This window comes from Dendrobates tinctorius, unplaced genomic scaffold (assembly GCF_039654945.1).
Source record: "Dendrobates tinctorius isolate UK_male_01 unplaced genomic scaffold, ASM3965494v1 ptg000014l, whole genome shotgun sequence".
In the NCBI taxonomy this organism is placed as follows: domain Eukaryota; kingdom Metazoa; phylum Chordata; class Amphibia; order Anura; family Dendrobatidae; genus Dendrobates; species Dendrobates tinctorius.
Window position 1 is genome coordinate 9937942 of NW_027361682.1, and position 19723 is coordinate 9957664.

The following is a 19723-nucleotide window of genomic DNA, read 5'->3' on the forward strand; positions in this document are numbered from 1 at the left end:
CAGATAACGTGTGAAAGTTGTTGCGGTCATTAGTAAAGTAGAAAAGGAACCTTTGAAAAAAGATATTCCTGCAGCATGTTTACTGCAACTTTTATATAAAAAAACTTTTAGACAAAAAAAATTATTATAAAGAGTTATATCGAATGCGTATATTGGGCGTTTTAAGCCCGTTCAGTTACTCTTTTGTTTTTTTTTGCACATAGTAATGTTTTGAATTATTCACATCTTAGGCTGTGTTCCCACTGGCGCTGGGGTCTGCCAGGTGATCCGTAATGGATCTGATCTCTTGGTAACTCCAGTTAAGGCTGCTGGAATGCCGGGATTCCGCCAGCCTTAGCTGGGGTCACCAGGATGTCAGATCCATTACAGATCTCCTCCTGGCTGACACCAGCGCTAGTGGGAATGCATCCTTACTTTGCAATTTTCAAATAAACTTTGAAAATTATTTTTGTTTGAGTTATTCCATGTTATTTGCACACGGGCCTAAAAGGCTCCAGGTATGTGAAAGTGTAGATTTTTATGGTCATGCGTTCTAGGGTTAATGGGGGGAATTGTTGTAATTTTTGCAGGTGACTTCTGCCAGACATTACCTGTTATAAGGGAGCAACACCAGCGGATGAGCTGAATGCCTGTCTAAAATCTTCTTATCTGTGGATACATGTTGAGAAGCAAACTCTTACTAATATGCTGGTTCATTTGATGGGAAATACAACTGCAGACAAATTGACACACCAGCTACAATGCCTTGGAAATGACAGGTTCCCTACTGATTCTACTACTGGTCTCATTTCATTTCCGGAAGATTTTTGAGAAATGACATCTTCGGTAACGGAATTTATCGACCAAGTTTTCCCTGATATTTGTAACAATTTTAACAACCATCAGTTGCTTTGTGAACGTGCAATCCTAGCGCCTAAAATGATAGTGTCAGCTACATAAATCTACTAAATCAGGGAAGGCTGCTTGGTCTAGCGACCACTAGTGTTGAGCGATACCTTCCAATATCGGGAAATATCGGATCAGATTGGATCGGACCGATACCCCAAAAATATCGGATATCGCCGATTCCGATACCGGAAACCAATGCAAGTCAATGGGACACAAATATCGGAATGAAAATAAACCCTTACTTTCCTTGTAGGTTAATTCTACATGAAGGAAAACAACTAAGAATAATGTAGAATGTATTGGGGGAGGTGGAGGAGACATTAAAGCAATAGAGGTTTAGCCCAATCAAATGGAATAGCAGGAATTAATTTTTTTTAAGACGTTCGGAGTTACAAAGATATTGACTATGTTAAAGGGGTTGTGTAGCAATAGAGGGAGACGTTCAGAAAAGGCACATGTTGGCGGAGTGTTGGAATGGAGTGCTTCATCTAGCTTGGAGGTTGACTGAGCCCCTGACCCGGAGGACACGGCACGGATGCGGGCACCTGTATGCACAACAGACTGTGAGTAAAGCTTTGGAACTACATGCCCTGGTGTCCTCCAGTTATTCCTGCGCTAACACACTTAGCACTGCTACATCTCTGTGCCTGGCACTGCACCATCTACGTCTCTTCACTACCTCTCCATCTACACTGCCCTGGGACTACAGCCCTGCCTGTGGAGGGCCACAACATCAAAGCTGCAGAACACCATCTGTCCCAGAGGATCTGTCTGCAGGGTCGGCTTAACATCTTCATTGCTGAACACCACAGGTGGCGTCACGAATCATTCACTCATGAACTTTAATCATCATCCACACGTTCAACATTTCCCTTTTACAATGGACGCCCAGGGCCACGGACCGGGTCACAGCTACCGTGACATCTCCCATTGAAACCAATGTGCCCGGTACCGAGTACCCCACCAGCTCTGGCGGGCGATCCAACTTGGCGGAAATACATAACAGAACAGGTTGTCCGGGCTTTTCACATAATCTCAGTGCATATCTAGGCTGCAGAATGCTGACAATAAGTAATTACCTTCTGTGGCTAGTCTGCACAGTTTCCAAGATATCATCTCTTGCTTCTAAGATAAACGTCCAGGGGGGGGTGTTCTGGCATTGAAATGCGGACTGGTCGTTTCCTCCTCCCTCAATAGTTTCACTTTCCATAGATCACTGTTCAGCGTGTGTCTGGGGGAGGAGCAGCTGGGTGGTCTGCTCGCAGTCAATCACAGCCATGCCATTAGTTAACATGCCTAACATGCATAACAGGATGTGCCCACACTTCCTAGGATTCCTCATTGGCTGAATAAATTCAAACTGGCTCATTGCATTATTGGAACTTCCGATTCCGGTATTCGATATGCAAAAAGTATCGGAATTCTGATACCGCGAATATCGGCCGATACCCGATATTTGCAGTATCGGAATGCTCAACACTAGCGGCCACATACATGTCCATTGATTCAGTCATGGAGAGTGAACAAGCCCTAATGTATCCATTGGAGTTTCTAAATTCTTTGGCGCCTCCTGGAATGCCACGGCATAAGCTCACTTTAAAAATAGGAGCCACAATAATTTTGCTTTGGAACCTTGACCCACCAAAAATGTGTAACGCCACTATTCTTATGGGAAGCTCTAAGGGAGCAAATGTTTTCATTCTGCGTATTCCTTTGCTTCCAAGTGACATGCCCTTAAATTTTAAGTGTCTGCAGTTCCCAATCCGACTAGCATTTGCTATGACTATAAACAAGGCACAAGGTCAATCACTTAAAGTAGCTGGCATTAATTTGGAGAGTCCGTGTTTTTCACATGGACAGTTGTAAGTTGCTTGCTCTAGAGTGGGTAACCCCAAAAATCTTTTCATATATGCACCTGAAGGTAAAACCAGAAACATTATTTAGGAAAAAGCATTACAATAGATAGTTGTTTAACTATAAACCAATTTTACTCTTTTGTTCATTAACTACTTATAGATTACACTGGAGGGAGGGGGGAAGGGTTGCACTATGTAGTTAATTGGGTGTAAATGTTTTTTATGTTTGTGTAAGATGCATAAATTTTCATTTTTCACAAAAATAGTTCAAGAAATAGGTATAATAGTTTATGCTACATAATATGTATTGAATATGTAAATCAATAAAATGTTGAAATTAAAAAAAAAAAGTTGTTGTTGTTCACATCAATGTTACGACAAATTAGTAAAATGCCAAAATAATAAAAATGTGGAATTTTTTTTTACTGCAGCACTCTGAAAATGTCAATTTCAGGGTGACACTTAAAATTTTACTTTAGCTACCATAACCAACAATTTAACATATTTTCTGCGAGCGAAGCCATGGGTATTCTACTAGTAAATAATAATAATAACAACAACATAAAAGCTATAGCAAAGAGAAGCAGCCCCAGACACCACAATAGGAGTGAGGTAATTGATTGAATCAAATATAGTAGGGTAATTATCAAGTTGCTAATTTTGTGCGACCCCCAAATGCTGTTAGATATGGCCCTTGGCAGAAAAAAAGTTTTGCAACCCCTACATTAAAAGGTATCAACTATTTAGCAATCACAATTTTTGTTATTTTTTCTACTGACTACCACAATAGCATGTGTCTATGGGTGGCAAGAAGAACATTCAAATCAATTTTGGAACAAAGCAAGTCAGACATGACACACAAAGCAAAGATCACCAAGCTACAACTTGTCCACTTTGGACATACAGTATTCTACAAAGAGAAGGGCATCATGGTCAGAAGAACAGGAGGAAGATGTCTTGATACCATCAAAATTACAGTGAAGAAGACTCTGGTGGCCCTATCTAGGCTGCAGAAGATCAATCTCCCTACAGATCGTTCATCCATCAAGTCGCTTTGGTTCGAGATCAATCTGAAGGTTGTTAAAAAAAAAAGCAATTTTTTTCTGTCCATATAGAGTATATATACAAATCGAAATGCACATGCCCTGTGCAAGTGACATAGTTATACACATGGTCCCAAACATGGCTCTGCTCCTACACGTCATACACACAACTCCTCTCCGTACACCTCATATATACATAGCTCTGCTCCGTACACACGCGGCCCCGCTCAGTGCACCACGTGCACACGCGGCCTCGCTCCGTACACCTCGTGCACACGCGGCCCCGCTCCGTACACCCTGTGCATACGCGGCCCCGCTCAGTACACCTCGTGCACACGTGGCCCCGCTCTGTACACCTTGTGCACAGGCGGCCCCGCTCCGTACACCTCGTGCACACGCAGCCCCGCTCCGTACACCTCGTGCACACGCGGCCCCGCTCCGTACACCTCGTGCACACGCGGCCCCGCTCCATACACCTCGTGCACACGCGGCCCCGCTCCGTACACCCTGTGCATACGCGGCCCCGCTCAGTACACCTCGTGCACACGTGGCCCCGCTCTGTACACCTTGTGCACAGGCGGCCCCGCTCCGTACACCTCGTGCACACGCAGCCCCGCTCCGTACACCTCGTGCACACGCGGCCCCGCTCCGTACACCTCGTGCACACGCGGCTCCGCTCCGTGCACCTTGTGCACACGCGGCTCCGCTCCGTGCACCTTGTACACACGCGGCCCCGCTCCGTGCACCTCGTACACACGCAGCCCCGCTCCGTGCACCTCGTACACACGCGGCCCCGCTCCGTACACCTCGTACACACGCGGCCCCGCTCCGTACAGCTTGTACACACGCGGCCCCGCTCCGTACACCTCGTACATATGCGGTCCCGCACCGTACACCTTGTACATACGCTTCCCCGCTCCATAACCTCGTACACGGCCACGCTCCGTACACCTCGTACACACACGGCTACGCTCTGAACACCTTGTACACACACGGCTACGCTCCGTACACCTCATACACACACGGCTACGCTCCGTACACCTCGTACACACACTGCTACGCTTCGTACACCTCGTACACACTTGGCTACGCTTTGTACACCTCGTACACACGCGGCCCCGCTCCGTGCACCTCGTACACACGCGGCCCCGCTCCGTACACCTCGTACACACGCGGCCCCGCTCCGTACAGCTTGTACACACGCGGCCCCGCTCCGTACACCTCGTACATATGCGGTCCCGCACCGTACACCTTGTACATACGCTTCCCCGCTCCGTAACCTCGTACACGGCCACGCTCCGTACACCTCGTACACACACGGCTACGCTCTGAACACCTTGTACACACACGGCTACGCTCCGTACACCTCATACACACACGGCTACGCTCCGTACACCTCGTACACACACTGCTACGCTTCGTACACCTCGTACACACATGGCTACGCTTTGTACACCTCGTACACACGCGGCTCCGCTCCGTACACCTCGTACACACACGGCTACGCTCCGTACACCTCGTACACACATGGCTACGCTTCGTACACCTCGTACACAAACGGCTCCGCTCCGTACACCTCGCACACAGGCGGCTCCGCTACAGACACATCGCACACACACGGCTCTGCTACGTACACGTTTCACACACACGGCTCCGCTCCGCACGTTGTACACACAGCTCCGCTACGTACACCCCGTACACACACAGCTCCGCTCCACACACATTGTACTCACACGGCTCCACTCCGTACACCTCGTACACACACGGCTACGCTTCGTACACCTCGTACACACATGGCTACGCTTTGTACACCTCGTACACACACAGCTCCGCTCCACACACATTGTACTCACACGGCTCCACTCCGTACACCTCGTACACACACGGCTACGCTCCGTACACCTCGTACACACATGGCTACGCTTCGTACACCTCGTACACAAACGGCTCCGCTCCGTACACCTCGCACACAGGCGGCTCCGCTACAGACACATCGCACACACACGGCTCTGCTACGTACACGTTTCACACACACGGCTCCGCTCCGCACGTTGTACACACAGCTCCGCTACGTACACCCCGTACACACACAGCTCCGCTCCACACACATTGTACTCACACGGCTCCACTCCGTACACCTCGTACACACACGGCTACGCTTCGTACACCTCGTACACACATGGCTACGTTTTGTACACCTCGTACACACACAGCTCCGCTCCACACACATTGTACTCACACGGCTCCACTCCGTACACCTCGTACACACACGGCTCCACTCCGTACACCTCGTACACACATGGCTACGCTTTGTACACCTCGTACACACGCGGCTCCGCTCCGTACACCTCGTACACACATGGCTACGCTTCGTACACCTCGTACACAAACGGCTCCGCTCCGTACACCTCGCACACAGGCGGCTCCGCTACAGACACATCGCACACACACGGCTCTGCTACGTACACGTTTCACACACGGCTCCGCTCCGCACGTTGTACACACAGCTCCGCTACGTACACCCCGTACACACACAGCTCCGCTCCACACACATTGTACTCACACGGCTCCACTCCGTACACCTCGTACACACACGGCTACGCTTCGTACACCTCGTACACACATGGCTACGCTTTGTACACCTCGTACACACACAGCTCCGCTCCACACACATTGTACTCACACGGCTCCACTCCGTACACCTCGTACACACACGGCTACGCTTCGTACACCTCGTACACACATGGCTACGCTTTGTACACCCCGTACACACAGCTCCGCTCCACACACATTGTACTCACACGGCTCCACTCCGTACACCTCGTACACACACGGCTACGCTTCGTACACCTCGTACACACATGGCTACGCTTTGTACACCCCGTACACACAGCTCCGCTCCACACACATTGTACTCACACGGCTCCACTCCGTACACCTCGTACACACATGGCTACGCTTTGTACACCTCGTACACACGCGGCTCCGCTCCGTACACCTCGTACACACATGGCTACGCTTCGTACACCTCGTACACAAACAGCTCCGCTCCATACACCTCGCACACAGGCGGCTCCGCTACAGACACATCGCACACACACGGCTCTGCTACGTACACGTTTCACACACACGGCTCCGCTCCGCACGTTGTACACACAGCTCCGCTACGTACACCCCGTACACAAACGGCTCTGCTCCGTACACCTCGTACACACACGGCTCTGCTCCGTACACCTCGTACACACACGGCTCCACTCCGCATACCTCGTACACACACACGGCTCCGCTCCGTACACCTCGCACACACACGGCTCCACTCTGCATACCTCGTACACGCACGGCTCCACTCTGCATACCTCGTACACGCACGGCTCCACTCTGCATACCTCGTACACACACGGCTCCACTCTGCATACCTCGTACACACACGGCTCTGCTACATCCACCCTATAAACCCCTCCTGATTTCACACATAAACTTCCCCTCATCCAGCACCATGACACCCAGCACAGCAGAGTCCTGCACACTGAGGCCCCTGATCATGTGACCCCTGACTCCTCCCCTCCTGTGACCTCATCACAGGTCCTGTGCGCACAGAACAGCCATATATGTGGTGTGCTGCTCTGCAGGTGGAGGTAGGTGCTGGAGATTCCCCATTACTGGGCGTGCAGGCCACGTTAACCCCTTCACCACCAGACATTTGTGTTTTTGGTCTTTTATTCCTCATATTCTTCCAGAAGCTGTGTCTTGTTTATTTCCCACTGACTTCGCCGTGTCAGGCTGTGTGCCCATGTTGCATTTTTTTTAGTGTTTACGCCACGTTTTTGCCTCTGCAGAAACGCTTAAAAATAACGCATCCCATGCAATCCTTTGGGATTCCGCAGTTGCTGTGCCAATGCTGCAGATTTTTCCGCTGCGCAATCGCATAGCGGTAAAATCCGCAAAATGTCCATTATTTCTACGGAATCGTCGCGATTCCTCCGCCATAGGATTGTTTTGAAACGCTCACTTTCCGCATGTGACTATTCCCACCATGTGTGAAGTGAGCGCTTCCTGTGTGGATGGTACCCAGGGTCTGGAGGAGAGGAGACTCTCCTCCATGCCCTGGGTACCATATCCCTGTAAAAAATAGATGTTAAAAATAATTTAAAAAATAAAAAATGGAGATATACTTACCCTTTGTCGGCCCCCGGAGTCCTCCCGATATCATTGGCGCTGGCGGCATCTTCCGTTCCCAGGGATGCATTGTGCGAATGACCTCCGATGACGTAGCGGTCTCGCGTGATGCTACGTCATCAGAGGTCATTGTCGCAATGCATCCCTGGGAAGGGTAGTTGTTGGCAGCGCGGCTGAGGGCTGGAAGGACTCCGGGGGCCGACAGAGGGTAAGTATATCCCGATTTTTTTATTTTTTAAATTATTTTTAACATCCTATCTTTTACTAGTGATGATGCTTAGGCAGCATCAATAGTAAAAAGTTAGTCACACTTGTTAAGCGCTATGCTTGACAAGTGTGACCAACCTGTCAATCACTTTTCCAAGCGTTGCTTCAAATCGCTTGGAAAAGCGCTAGCATTCTGCAAGCTAAATACACTTGCAAAATGCTTGTGTTTAGTGGAAAAACGCATGCAAATTCTGCATTCGTTTTACCCGCGGCGGGGAGTTGCGGATTTGTTCGCAGCATTTCTGCAACATGGGCACATAGCCTAAGAGCTTGTTTTCTTTGGCGCGAGTGGTTTTATTTGTTAATGACTCCGTTGATTGAACTGTTGAATTCGCTGAATAAAGAAAATTCCGACTGTGGTGAAATGGTGAATAATATAAAATTCTGCCATTGGGTATTGTTTTTCCGACGCTCATTGTGCTGATGGTCCCGGTCAGTCTGATTCCACCATAATTGTACCAAAACTTGCATTTTGTCTTAAGTGCTGAAAAATAGGCCACAGAAGTTTATAAAACACCTTTGTTATGTGTCGCCATTTTCCTCGACCCGTCACGTTTTTCCTTTTCCATCGACTGAGCTGTGTCAGTTTGTTTGCGGCGATCTGATGTTTTCATCGATACCATTTTGGGGTCCATAAGATATTTTGATCGCTATTTATTGTAGTTTTTTGGGGAGGTGCAGTGAACAGGTATTCTGCAGTTTTTGTTCCATTTTTTTCGTTACGGCGTTTACCGATCAGGTAAATTTATTTTATATTTTGATAGATTGGAAGTTTGCTAATATAACAATATGAAATGTGTTTTTGGTTTATTTAGTTATTTTAATGGGTAAAAAATGGGGTGATTCAATTTTTTTTTTTATTCTTACATTTTAAAATTATTTTTACCTTATTTTTTTTAGTCCCCTTGGCAGACTTGAACCTGCAATTGTCTCATCCCTTATACTGCAATATCAAGCCATGCCGCTGGTGTGAAATGTCAATCCAGCAAGAGTGCACTGACCCTCGTGAAGCCAGGAGCCAGGGGAGCGGTAAGCTGCTGCTGAAAAAGATGAGACAGTTCCTTTAAGTAATTTTGCTCATTTGGAATGCATACTTATGAACGAATATTTCAATGTTCGGATTCCGATCGCCGAGTTTGTAATATTATCCGATTTATTTGTTGAATATTCGCTGTACATAGCCAAACGCCATTTGAGTCAATGGGAGGCAAAAACAAATGCATACACAACGCCTTAAAATGGGCCCAAAAGCTGCCAAAACACATCAAATGAGGGGCAGAAACCAGGAAAGTTACCTCAATTCACCTACATTACAAATTGTAGCATGGCACAACAGCAATCAGCCAGGCATAAGGTATCGGGGTCTGGGCCAGCATTTACAGCTTTGAATTGAACTTCAAATTAAGACAAATTGGGTGAGGGATCAGTGTAGGCCTGATGTGCTGGGATCTCTTATACCACATGCAACAGCCCAACCTGCTTTCATGCTCAGCCACACTCAGGTGGCACAAGTATCAGTTTCATAGAGTACTATTGTCAGAAAAATGTAAGGATACTATCACGGGTAGTTGACTCAAAGGAAATGGATGCCTGATGGTCTCGGAGGCCTACAGCTACAGGCAACACACATGAAGGAGGCCCAACAAGGAGTCTCCACATTTATAAAAATTAGGGACAGACACAACCAAAGTGGCATCAATTTCACCAGAGTAGAAACAGTATAATCGGGAGCATATCTCTTCCACTACAGCCAACCTAGCAGATGGAGAGACTCAACCAGGAGTGTTCACATTTCATACAATTATTGGCAGACACCAATAAAGTGGCATCAGTTTGAACACAGTAGAAATAGTATAGTAGGGACCGACATATCTTCCACTACAGCCAACTCAGCAGATGGAGACCCAATCAGGAGTCTTCACATTTAAAATTATTAGGGGCAGACGCCACCAAAGTGGCATAACTTTTCACCAGAGCAGAAATAGTATAATTTAGAGCGATATCTCTCCCACTACAGCCAACCCAGCTGATGGAGAGACCCAATCAGGACTCTTCACATTTCCAAAAATTAGTGGCAAACACCACCAAAGTGGCATCAACTTCACCACAGTAGAAATAATAACATAGGGACCAACAGGTCTTCCACTACACCCAACCCAGCAGATGAAGACCAACAATGACTGTTCACAATTCCACAAATTTGTGTTAACATCTGCGTGCCTCTGTGTTCTCGACAACTGGGATCTACCACCTCATCATCCTCTGTATTATCACATTCCTCGCGCTGAGAGTCACCCTCCTCCTCTTCCTGCCATGATAGCACAGTACAGTCCACGTGAGCAGGGCCGCCATCAGGGCCCGACTGGCGTATGGGGCCCGATGACCAGAGGGGTTCGCATCAGGCCCTGTCTCTTCTGGTCATCGGGCCCCAGTGGCGGGATTCTGACGGTGCAGTAACTGAACCTGCATACGAGATGCAGGTTCAGTTAAACTCTATTGGCAATAGTTAAAAGCCGCCAGCCAATGGGAGGCTGGCAGCTGACAGTGCGCATGTCACCGTCATATGACGTCATTGTCATTCGCCGGCGAGTGCGCACTTGAACTGCACGGAGGTTACTTCGCTGCTGGAGCGCAGCAAGGTAAGGAGTTTTTTTCCCTTTCTTCTATTGAAAGCGGCAGGATGGGAGACACGTGGGGGCAAGAATGGAGACATAGGACAAGATTGGAGACACAGGGAAGAATGGAGACCCAGAGAAGAGTGGAGACACAGGGGCAAGAATGGAGACACAGTGGGCAAGAATGGAGGCACAGTGGGCAAGAATGGAGACTCAGGGGGCAGGATGGAGACAGATGGGGCAGGATGGAGTCATGGGGCAGAATGGAGACTCGGGATAGGATCATGGGGCAGGATGGAGACACGGGGCAGGATCATGGGGCAGGATGGAGACAGGTGGGGCAGGATGGAGACAGATGGGGCAGGATCATGAGCAGTATGGAGACACATGGCGCAGGATCATGGTGCAGGATCATGAGGCAGGATGGAGACACATGGTGCAGGATGGATACTATGGAGACAGATGGGGCGGGATCACGGGACAGATGGGGCAGGATCACGGGACATCACATGGGGGCAGAATGGGTACTCATGAGGGTAGAGTGGGAGAACATATGGCTGGAGCCAGGAATGAGACATACAGAGGCCAGGATGGGGGATATTATTACCATAGGGGCTAATTAATGGATATTATTACTGTACTCATGTATTTATTTTATTTTTTGAGGATATTGTTTTAAATGGGGGGGCGGTCCTGTTACTGTGCAGAGCGACACTGTCGCCTTTTTTTCTTCATCTGATGTAGTGTAGAAGTTGGGAAAAAAATAAGTAATGTGTTCTGCAAGTGGAGCTCTAGATAACTCTGTTATTTCCTGCAGAGACAAGCCCTGGCTGGAAGAAGTGACTGCGGTCTGTGCTGGATGAAGATGAAAAGCAAAGATGAAGGACTTCACCTAGAGACGTCACTGGTGAGTCAATGTGTTACCTGTACACTGACACTCTACACTGTATACTATATACAGTGGACCTGTGTACAATGACACCAGGGATCACTGTATTACCTTTACACTGACACTATATACAGAGATCCTGTGTATAATGTCATTGATCACTGTATTACTTGTACACTGTACACTAGGGTGACCGCAAAAAATCGATGTCGGAATTTTGTCCGTCTGGACCCGACAAAACGATTCCCCTTTCCAGATATTGAGATAGCCAAAATTTGAGCTCGATCAAACGACGTTAACCCGTGCCGCTCGTCGCTCAAAGTTTGAAAAAATCCAAATTGAGGTATTTTAAGATTTAGGTATTTTGCATAGTCTGTTAGACTATAAAGAATGTGACAACAACATTGCAGAAATAGCCCTGACCAAATTTTCGAACCATTTGTGGTATTTGAATGCAGAGTTGGTGGGATTATCGTTTTTTGATCCCACCATTACAGACAATGAAAAGTTGTTAATGGCTAATAAATTGCTCAGTAGCACAGATGAACCATCAGAGCACGCTAGGGTTGTAAATCCAAAAGTTAGGAAAGAAAAATTAAAAGAGGTAGGAAGTAACCGACTTTAACGACCTTCTGACAAAAGATGAAGAACAAAAGCAATATGTCCTGCAAGTTGTAAGCAAATGCCGAGCATTATATTCTGACGTTTCAAAAACTACTTTAACAAAAGCTCTAGAATAGATTAGATAACTATGTAAAATTATCAACTCGTGTAGGTTAGCGTGCTCTGATGGTTCATCTGTGCTACTGAGCAATTTATTAGCCATTAACAACTTTTCATTGTCTGTAATGGTGGGATCAAAAAACGATAATCCCACCAACTCTGCATTCAAATACCACAAATGGTTCGAAAATTTGGTCAGGGCTATTTCTGCAATGTTGTTGTCACATTCTTTATAGTCTAACAGACTATGCAAAATACCTAAATCTTAAAATACCTCAATTTGGATTTTTTCAAACTTTGAGCGACGAGCGGCACGGGTTAACGTCGTTTGATCGAGCTCAAATTTTGGCTCTCTCAATATCTGGAAAGGGGAATCGTTTTGTGGGGTCCAGACGAACAAGATTCTGACATTTTTTTCCCCCCCATATGAGATCCGGTCACCCTACTGTACACTATATACAGAGCTCCTGTGTATAAAATCACCAGTAATCACTGTGTTACCTGTACATAAACACTGCATACTATGTACAGATCTTTGTATAATGGTATGTATTATGGATATATTAGTATTGTTTTTTTTATTAATGATCAGTATTGTAGTATTCAGTCACTATGTGGTGGAAATATGTTGTCCGGCCATGGTGTAGTGGTATTTGGTATTTGTTTCTTGTATGTGCTATTATTTGGTCACTATGTGGTGGTAATATGTGGTCTGGACATGGTGTGGTGGTATTTGTTCCTTGTGTGTGCTATTATTTAGTCACTATGTGGTGGTAATATGTGGTCTGGACATGGTGTGGTGGTATTTGTTACTTGCATGTGATATTATTCGGTCACTGTGGTGGTAATATGTGGTCTGGACATGGTGTAGTGGTATTTGTTCCTTGTATATGGTATTACAGGTCACTATGTGGTGGTATTATGGAGTCTGGTTATGGTGCGATGGTATTTATCCCTTGCATGTGACATTATTGGTCATTTTAAAAATTGAAAAATAAATAAAAATATACCAAAATTGTATTGGATATTTTAGCAAATAATTAATAGGATAGAGTAAAGTAGGGCTCGGCCAAAAGAGTCTACCTTGTCGTGGTGGCGGCTTAAAAAATCTTTTGGCCAAAACAAAAGCTGCTGGCTATATGTGTGATCTGGTGATGGGAACTGTCAGGCTGTGTGCACACATTGTGTTTTTGTTGCATTTTCGTTTTTTTACATGCGGATTCGCCGCGAAAACGCAAAAAAACCGCATCCCATGCAATCCTATGGGATTCCGCAATGCTGTGCTAATGCTGCGGATTTTTCCGCACCCATAGGATTGCATTGAAACGCTCATTTTACGCATGTGGCTATGCCCACCATGCGTAAAGTGAGCGCTTCATGTGCGGATGTTACCCAGGGTCTGGAGGAGGGGAGACTCTCCCCGCAAGCGTGACGTCAGCATTACTGGAACCGGAAGATGCTGGGAGCATGGTGAGAGGCGGGAAGGACTCCGGTGGCCGTCGGAAGGTGAGAATAACAAAATTTTTTATTTTTTTCATTATTTTTTAAATCCTATCTTTTACTACTGATGCTACATAGGCGGCATCAATAGTAAAAAGTTGGTCACACTTGTCAAGCACTATGCTTGACAAGTGTGACCAACCTGTCAATCACATTTCCAAGCGATGCTACAGATCGCTTGGAAAACGCTAGTATTCTGCAAGCTAATTACGCTTGCAAAACGCTAGTTTTTTGCAGGAATTCCGCATGCGTATTTCCCGCGGCAGCGAGTTGTGGAATTCCGGCAATTCCACACGTGTGCACATAGCCTTAATGTGTGATTGGTGAGAAGTGGAGTTTTTCGAAGAGAGAGCGGTGGGGCTGTGGACAGTTCGAGGGGTGGAGGTGGGGCTGGGTGGAGTCTCATGAGGCCCCGAAAATTTTGCCAGTATGGGGCCCCAAAATTCCTAGTGGCAGCCCTACACATGAGCCTCAGATACAGTGAAGGAAATAATTGTTTGATCCCTTGCTGATTTTGTAAGTTTGCCTACTGACAAAGACATGAACAGTCTATAATTTTAAGGGCAGGTTAATTTTAACATTGAGAGATAGAATATCAAAAATAAAATCCAGAAAATCACATTGTATAAATTATTTAAATTTATTTGCATTTTGCAGTGAGAAATAAGTCTTTGATCCCCTACCAACCATTAAGAGTTAGGGCTCCTACAGACCAGTTAGACGCTCCTAATCAACTCGTTACCTGCATTAAAGACAGCTATATTCACCTTTATAAAAGACTCCTGTACAAAGACTCAATTAATCAGTCAAACTCTAACCTCTACAACATAGGCAAGACTAAAGATCTTTCTAAGGATGTCAGGGTCAAGATCTTAGACCTGCACAAAGCTGGAATGGGCTACAAAACCATACATAAGGTGCTGGGTGAGAAGGAGACAACTGTTGGTGCAAAAGTAAGAAATGCAAAATGACTGTCAGTCGACATCAATCTGGGACAACATGCAAAATCTCACCTCGTGGGGGTATCCTTGATCATGAGGAAGGTGAGAGATCAACCTAAATCTACACTGGAAAAACTTGTTAATGATCTCAAGGCAGCTGAGACCACAGTCACCAAGAAAACCATTGGTAACACATTACGCCGTAAAGGTTTAAAATCTTGCAGTGCCCGCAAGGTCCGCATGCGCAAGAAGGCACATGTGCAGGTCTGTCTGAAGTTTGCCAATAAACACCTGGATGATTCTGTGAGTGATTGGGAGAAGATGCTGTGGTCAGATGAGACAAAATTGAGGTCTTTGGCATTAACTCAACTCGCCGTGTTTGGAGGAAGAGAAATGCTGCCTGTGACGCAAAGAATATTGTCCCCACTGTCAAGCATGGAGGTGGAAACATTATGTTTTGGGAGTGTTTCTCTGCTAAGGGCACTGGACTACTTCCGCCAGGAAATTAAAAATGGGTCGTGGCTGGGTCTTCCAGCAAGACAATGACCCAAAACATACAGCCAAGGCAACAAAGTAGTGGCTCAAAAAGAAGTACATTAAGGTCACGGAGCGGCCTAGCCAGTCTCCAGATTTTAATCCCATAGAAAACATATAGAGGGAGAGGGAAAAAAAAAAATGTGATCCAGCTTGAGACGGAGGCGGCTGCAACTTTACAAAGCTTTATTGGACAACTTAAAAATGTATTAGTTCTTTAATTTTATATTGCATTTTTAATTGTCTGTCCAATCAATGTCATGTGCACACTATGTATAGTTTTTCAGTGCATTGTCAGTCAGGTAGATCATGACTAAGACTCTTTAGTTGAAACGCATTGATCCTCCTCACTGGTGTGCTCGGTGATTGCTATGGAGACATTTTTAAAGAACTAATATATATATATATATATATATATATATATATATATATATATATATATATATATATATATATATATATATATATATATATTTTTTTTTTTTTAAATTCGTTTATTAAACCATAAGCAGTTATACATTACACACATTTAGTATATGAAGATAAGCTTGATACAAAACATACATATGTTCAGATAACCTGAAATGTAAAGCATAATGTGTGCATCAGTTGTATATAATTAAAGCAAAACATAATACCAATTAAATCACAATAGCTTCGTGTTATTATTCCAATGATGAAGCCTGCCTAGCTTCTGAACCATGCCTACTCCTACAAAAACATAAACTATGCCGCAGCCTACTTCCATATAATGAGCTGTTTACTGTGCGACATCCCTGCTCTGCAAAGTAAGGTGAGAAGAATTCCACCTCTCCCAAATCTTTTCGAATTTACCCGGGCACCCTCTGTTATAATACAGCGTACGTTCATATGGGATAATCGAATTTACCAAAGTGATCCAGGACCCAAGAGAAGGAGGTGAATTCCCCATCCACCGTAATGCTAGTACCTTTAGTGCCATAAACAGTGTCTCCCGTAGAAAAATCCCAACATAGTGACCCCATGCCTCCTCATCCCATACTCCAAACAGACAGATCAGTGGCTCAAGGGGAACAGGGGTTTGTACCAAAGATGTCAATAATGATGTCACCTCCCTCCAGTATTGCGCAACAACAGGACAGCACCAGATCATATGGATAAAGCCTGCATCTATTGAGTGACATCTCAAACATTCCGATGATGGGTATCGGCCCATCTTGAAAAGTCGAGTTGGAGTCAAATATGATTGATTTATAATATACAATTGTATCATCCTGTTGTTGGCAGACGGAGATACCCAGATTGGCGACTCCAGGATTTCTTCCCACTTCTCTCCCTGTGCATCTGGGATGACCCTTTCCCATTTCTTCTTAACGGAATCTAAGGCACATTCTGTCCCCACTGACAACATATATGTATAAAGGGGGGAGATGAGGCCTTGAGGGCTCTGTGATTTAAGGATCCCTATCAAGGGTATAGACGAAATGGCATTATTTATACCTACATATCTCATGTGCGATTGTAATGCTGACCTTAGTTGTAAATAACGAAAGAACTGGGTTCTCGGGACACTGCGACCAACTTGTAATTGTTCAAAGGACACCAAAGTTCCATGATCATATAGATCACCTATCGTAGAGACACTATACTGAACCCAAAACTCGGCGGATGGATGTTCAAGTAGCACCGGGAGGTAGTCATTATTCCATAGGGGCATTTCAGCTATGATATCCCCAAATCCAACCACCCCCTTAATCTGTCTCCATACCGATCGTGCCAGACGAAGCAGGGGTAACAGTCTCGAGACATTTATTTTCCTCATTTCCAAAAAACCCAGTGGGCAACTAATCTGTGCAGCATGAAGCAAATGACTTTCAGAATTTGGGAGATGACTTCCAGGCATCCATGTACTTATGGCCTTGGCCTGTCCAGCCAAATAATATAAAAAGAAGTCGGGTAACGCTGCCCCCCCTCCTCTCTTGTGCCTCTGTAGAGTGGTTAATGTAAGTTTAGGCCTGGCTTTCCCCCAAATGAAGGATGTGGTCTGGGAATTCAGATTAGCAAAGAAGGATTTGGGCACCACTACCGCACTATGTTGAAGAAAGTAACTAAGCTTGGGGAGTAATATCATTTTAATTAAATTAATACGTCCGGCTACAGACAGTGGAAGTTTACCCCAGATCGCGAATTTACCTCTGACCGACTCCAGCAATGGTTGTATATTGAGTTGTAGATCAAATTTACTACCTTGAGAAATATAGACACCTAGATATTTAAAATTGGTTACAATAGGCAATAAGGAGAGAGTCTCAAGTCTTGGCATTGGAGCGTGGGAAAGAGGCATCAAAGCAGATTTCTCTCAATTTATGTATAGGCCAGAATATTTACTGAATTTATTTAAAGTAGTGATAACTCCTGTCAGAGTTTCCTCCGCTTTGCCCATAAATATCACCATATCGTCAGCATATAGATAATCCTTTAGGTCTATGGTGTCCGTCCGACCTGCTATTTCTATACCAGCAGCATTAGGGGAAGATCTTATACGAATTGCCAGTGCCTCAATAGCAAGAGCAAAAAGGGCCGGGGAAAGGGGACACCCCTGACGAGTTCCCCTATGCAGTGTAAATGATTCAGATATGGAGCTATTCGCGATAACCCGGGCCTTGGGCTTCATATATAAAACACTGACCCATTTTTGGAATCTCATCACCAAATCCATACCTCTGCAAACATGCACGAAGAAAAGGCCATTCAAGAGAGTCAAAGGCCTTGGCCGCATCCAGCGATGCTAATGCCCATTCATTATCTGGTACTAGAGAGCTATATTGGACCACTGACTGATCGTCTGATATTAATGGAGGAGCTCTTACCAGGCATAAAACCAGTTTGGTCAGAGTGTACAAGATCTAATATGACTGAGTTCACTCTTTTGGCCAAAATGTTTGTAAAAATCTTGTAATCCACATTTACTAGTGAAATGGGCCTATAAGATCCACAATCTAAATGGTCCTTCCCCTCCTTTTTAAGAACTATTATATTGGCCTCATAAAAGGATTCCGGCATGCATCCCCCCCTCCCAAATCCCACAAAACACTGTCAACAAAAGGGGCGCCAGTATGTCCTGGTATTTCCTATACAATTCCACAGGAAATCCATCCGGCCCAGGGGCCCTCCCGGAGGCCATGTCTTTTATGGCATCCTCTACCTCCTCCAGAGTAAACTCAGCATCCATAAAGGCCTGTTGGGAAGGACTCAGCGTAGGAAACTCTATATCTGACAAATAATTTAGACACTCCGGGCCATCCACATCAGTCTTAGAATTGTATAGTGAACCATAATAGTCAGAAAAGAATTTCAGTATCTCCTCAGTTGAGGAAACCAAAGTACCCCCCAAATCACGAATCTGTAGAATTGTGTTAGTCGCATTATGCTGTCGTACTAAGTAAGCCAAAAATTTACTTGCCTGATTCCCCATCTCAAAATAAGATTGTCGGGCAAAAAATAATTTACGTTTCGCTTTGGTGTCAGTATATTGAGCGTATAACCTTTGAGCAGTCAGCCATTCTACCCTCTTATTGTTAGTTTGATCAGCTATATAGGCTGCCTCCGAATCTTTCAGACGTCGCTCCATCTCGCCATCCTCCTCCGATGTCACCCGCTTAATGTAAGAGATCGTAGAGGATAAACAACCCCGTAAATAATCTTTAAGAGCATCCCAAAATACATTAATATTTCGGGGTTCAGGGTGGGACGAGACGAAGCAACGTAACTGATCTATCGTTCTATCAGGCCATGTTATCAACTTCAGCCAAAAAGGGTTCAACTTCCATGTTATCCTATTGGTCGATGGCCCGTATTTAAGCTTAAGAATAACTGGGCTATGATCCGAAATCCCCCTACTTCCATGTTTAATATCATCTACCCACGCCGCCAGACTGCTGGATCCAAAAATGTAGTCTATGCGAGACAGAGAGCGTTTAGTGGAGGAATGGCAAGTATACTCCCTTATCCCCGGATGGCGTATTCTCCAAAGATCCAGCCACCCACTACCCGCTATGAATTGTGACAGTTGGGATGTGTCCGGGAGGGGGGGGGGACTCCACGCTGTACTACATCATCTAATCTCAATTTAACAAGATGACTGTTCATGACTAAATTAAAATCTCCCATACAAATGACATGTGTATCTGGGTAATTCAAAGCAAAGCTCAATGTCTTCTGTGTGATTGATATATTGGCCAGAGGGGGATTATAAATACAAAGAATAACATATTTCTGAGAGTTGATCAGCGCATGCACAAACACAAATCGT

The 19723-nt window shown here is 45.5% G+C and overlaps 1 protein-coding gene across 4 annotated transcripts in view; it reads left to right on the forward strand.

Moving 5' to 3' along the window:
- Nucleotides 1-19723, forward strand: part of LOC141071038 (uncharacterized) — a 137395-nt gene that overhangs the window by 98708 nt on the left and 18964 nt on the right. The window contains exons 1-2 of one of the 4 annotated variants that reach the window (XM_073559593.1): nt 7017-7422; nt 9131-9259. The exons of 1 other annotated variant lie outside the window; for it this stretch is intronic. The gene's annotated coding sequence lies outside the window, so the exon portion shown is untranslated. Of the gene's footprint in view, nt 1-7016; nt 7423-8317; nt 8598-9130; nt 9260-19723 lie in introns of those variants that run through there. 2 more of the 4 variants (XM_073559595.1, XM_073559594.1) reach the window with 2 other exon arrangements.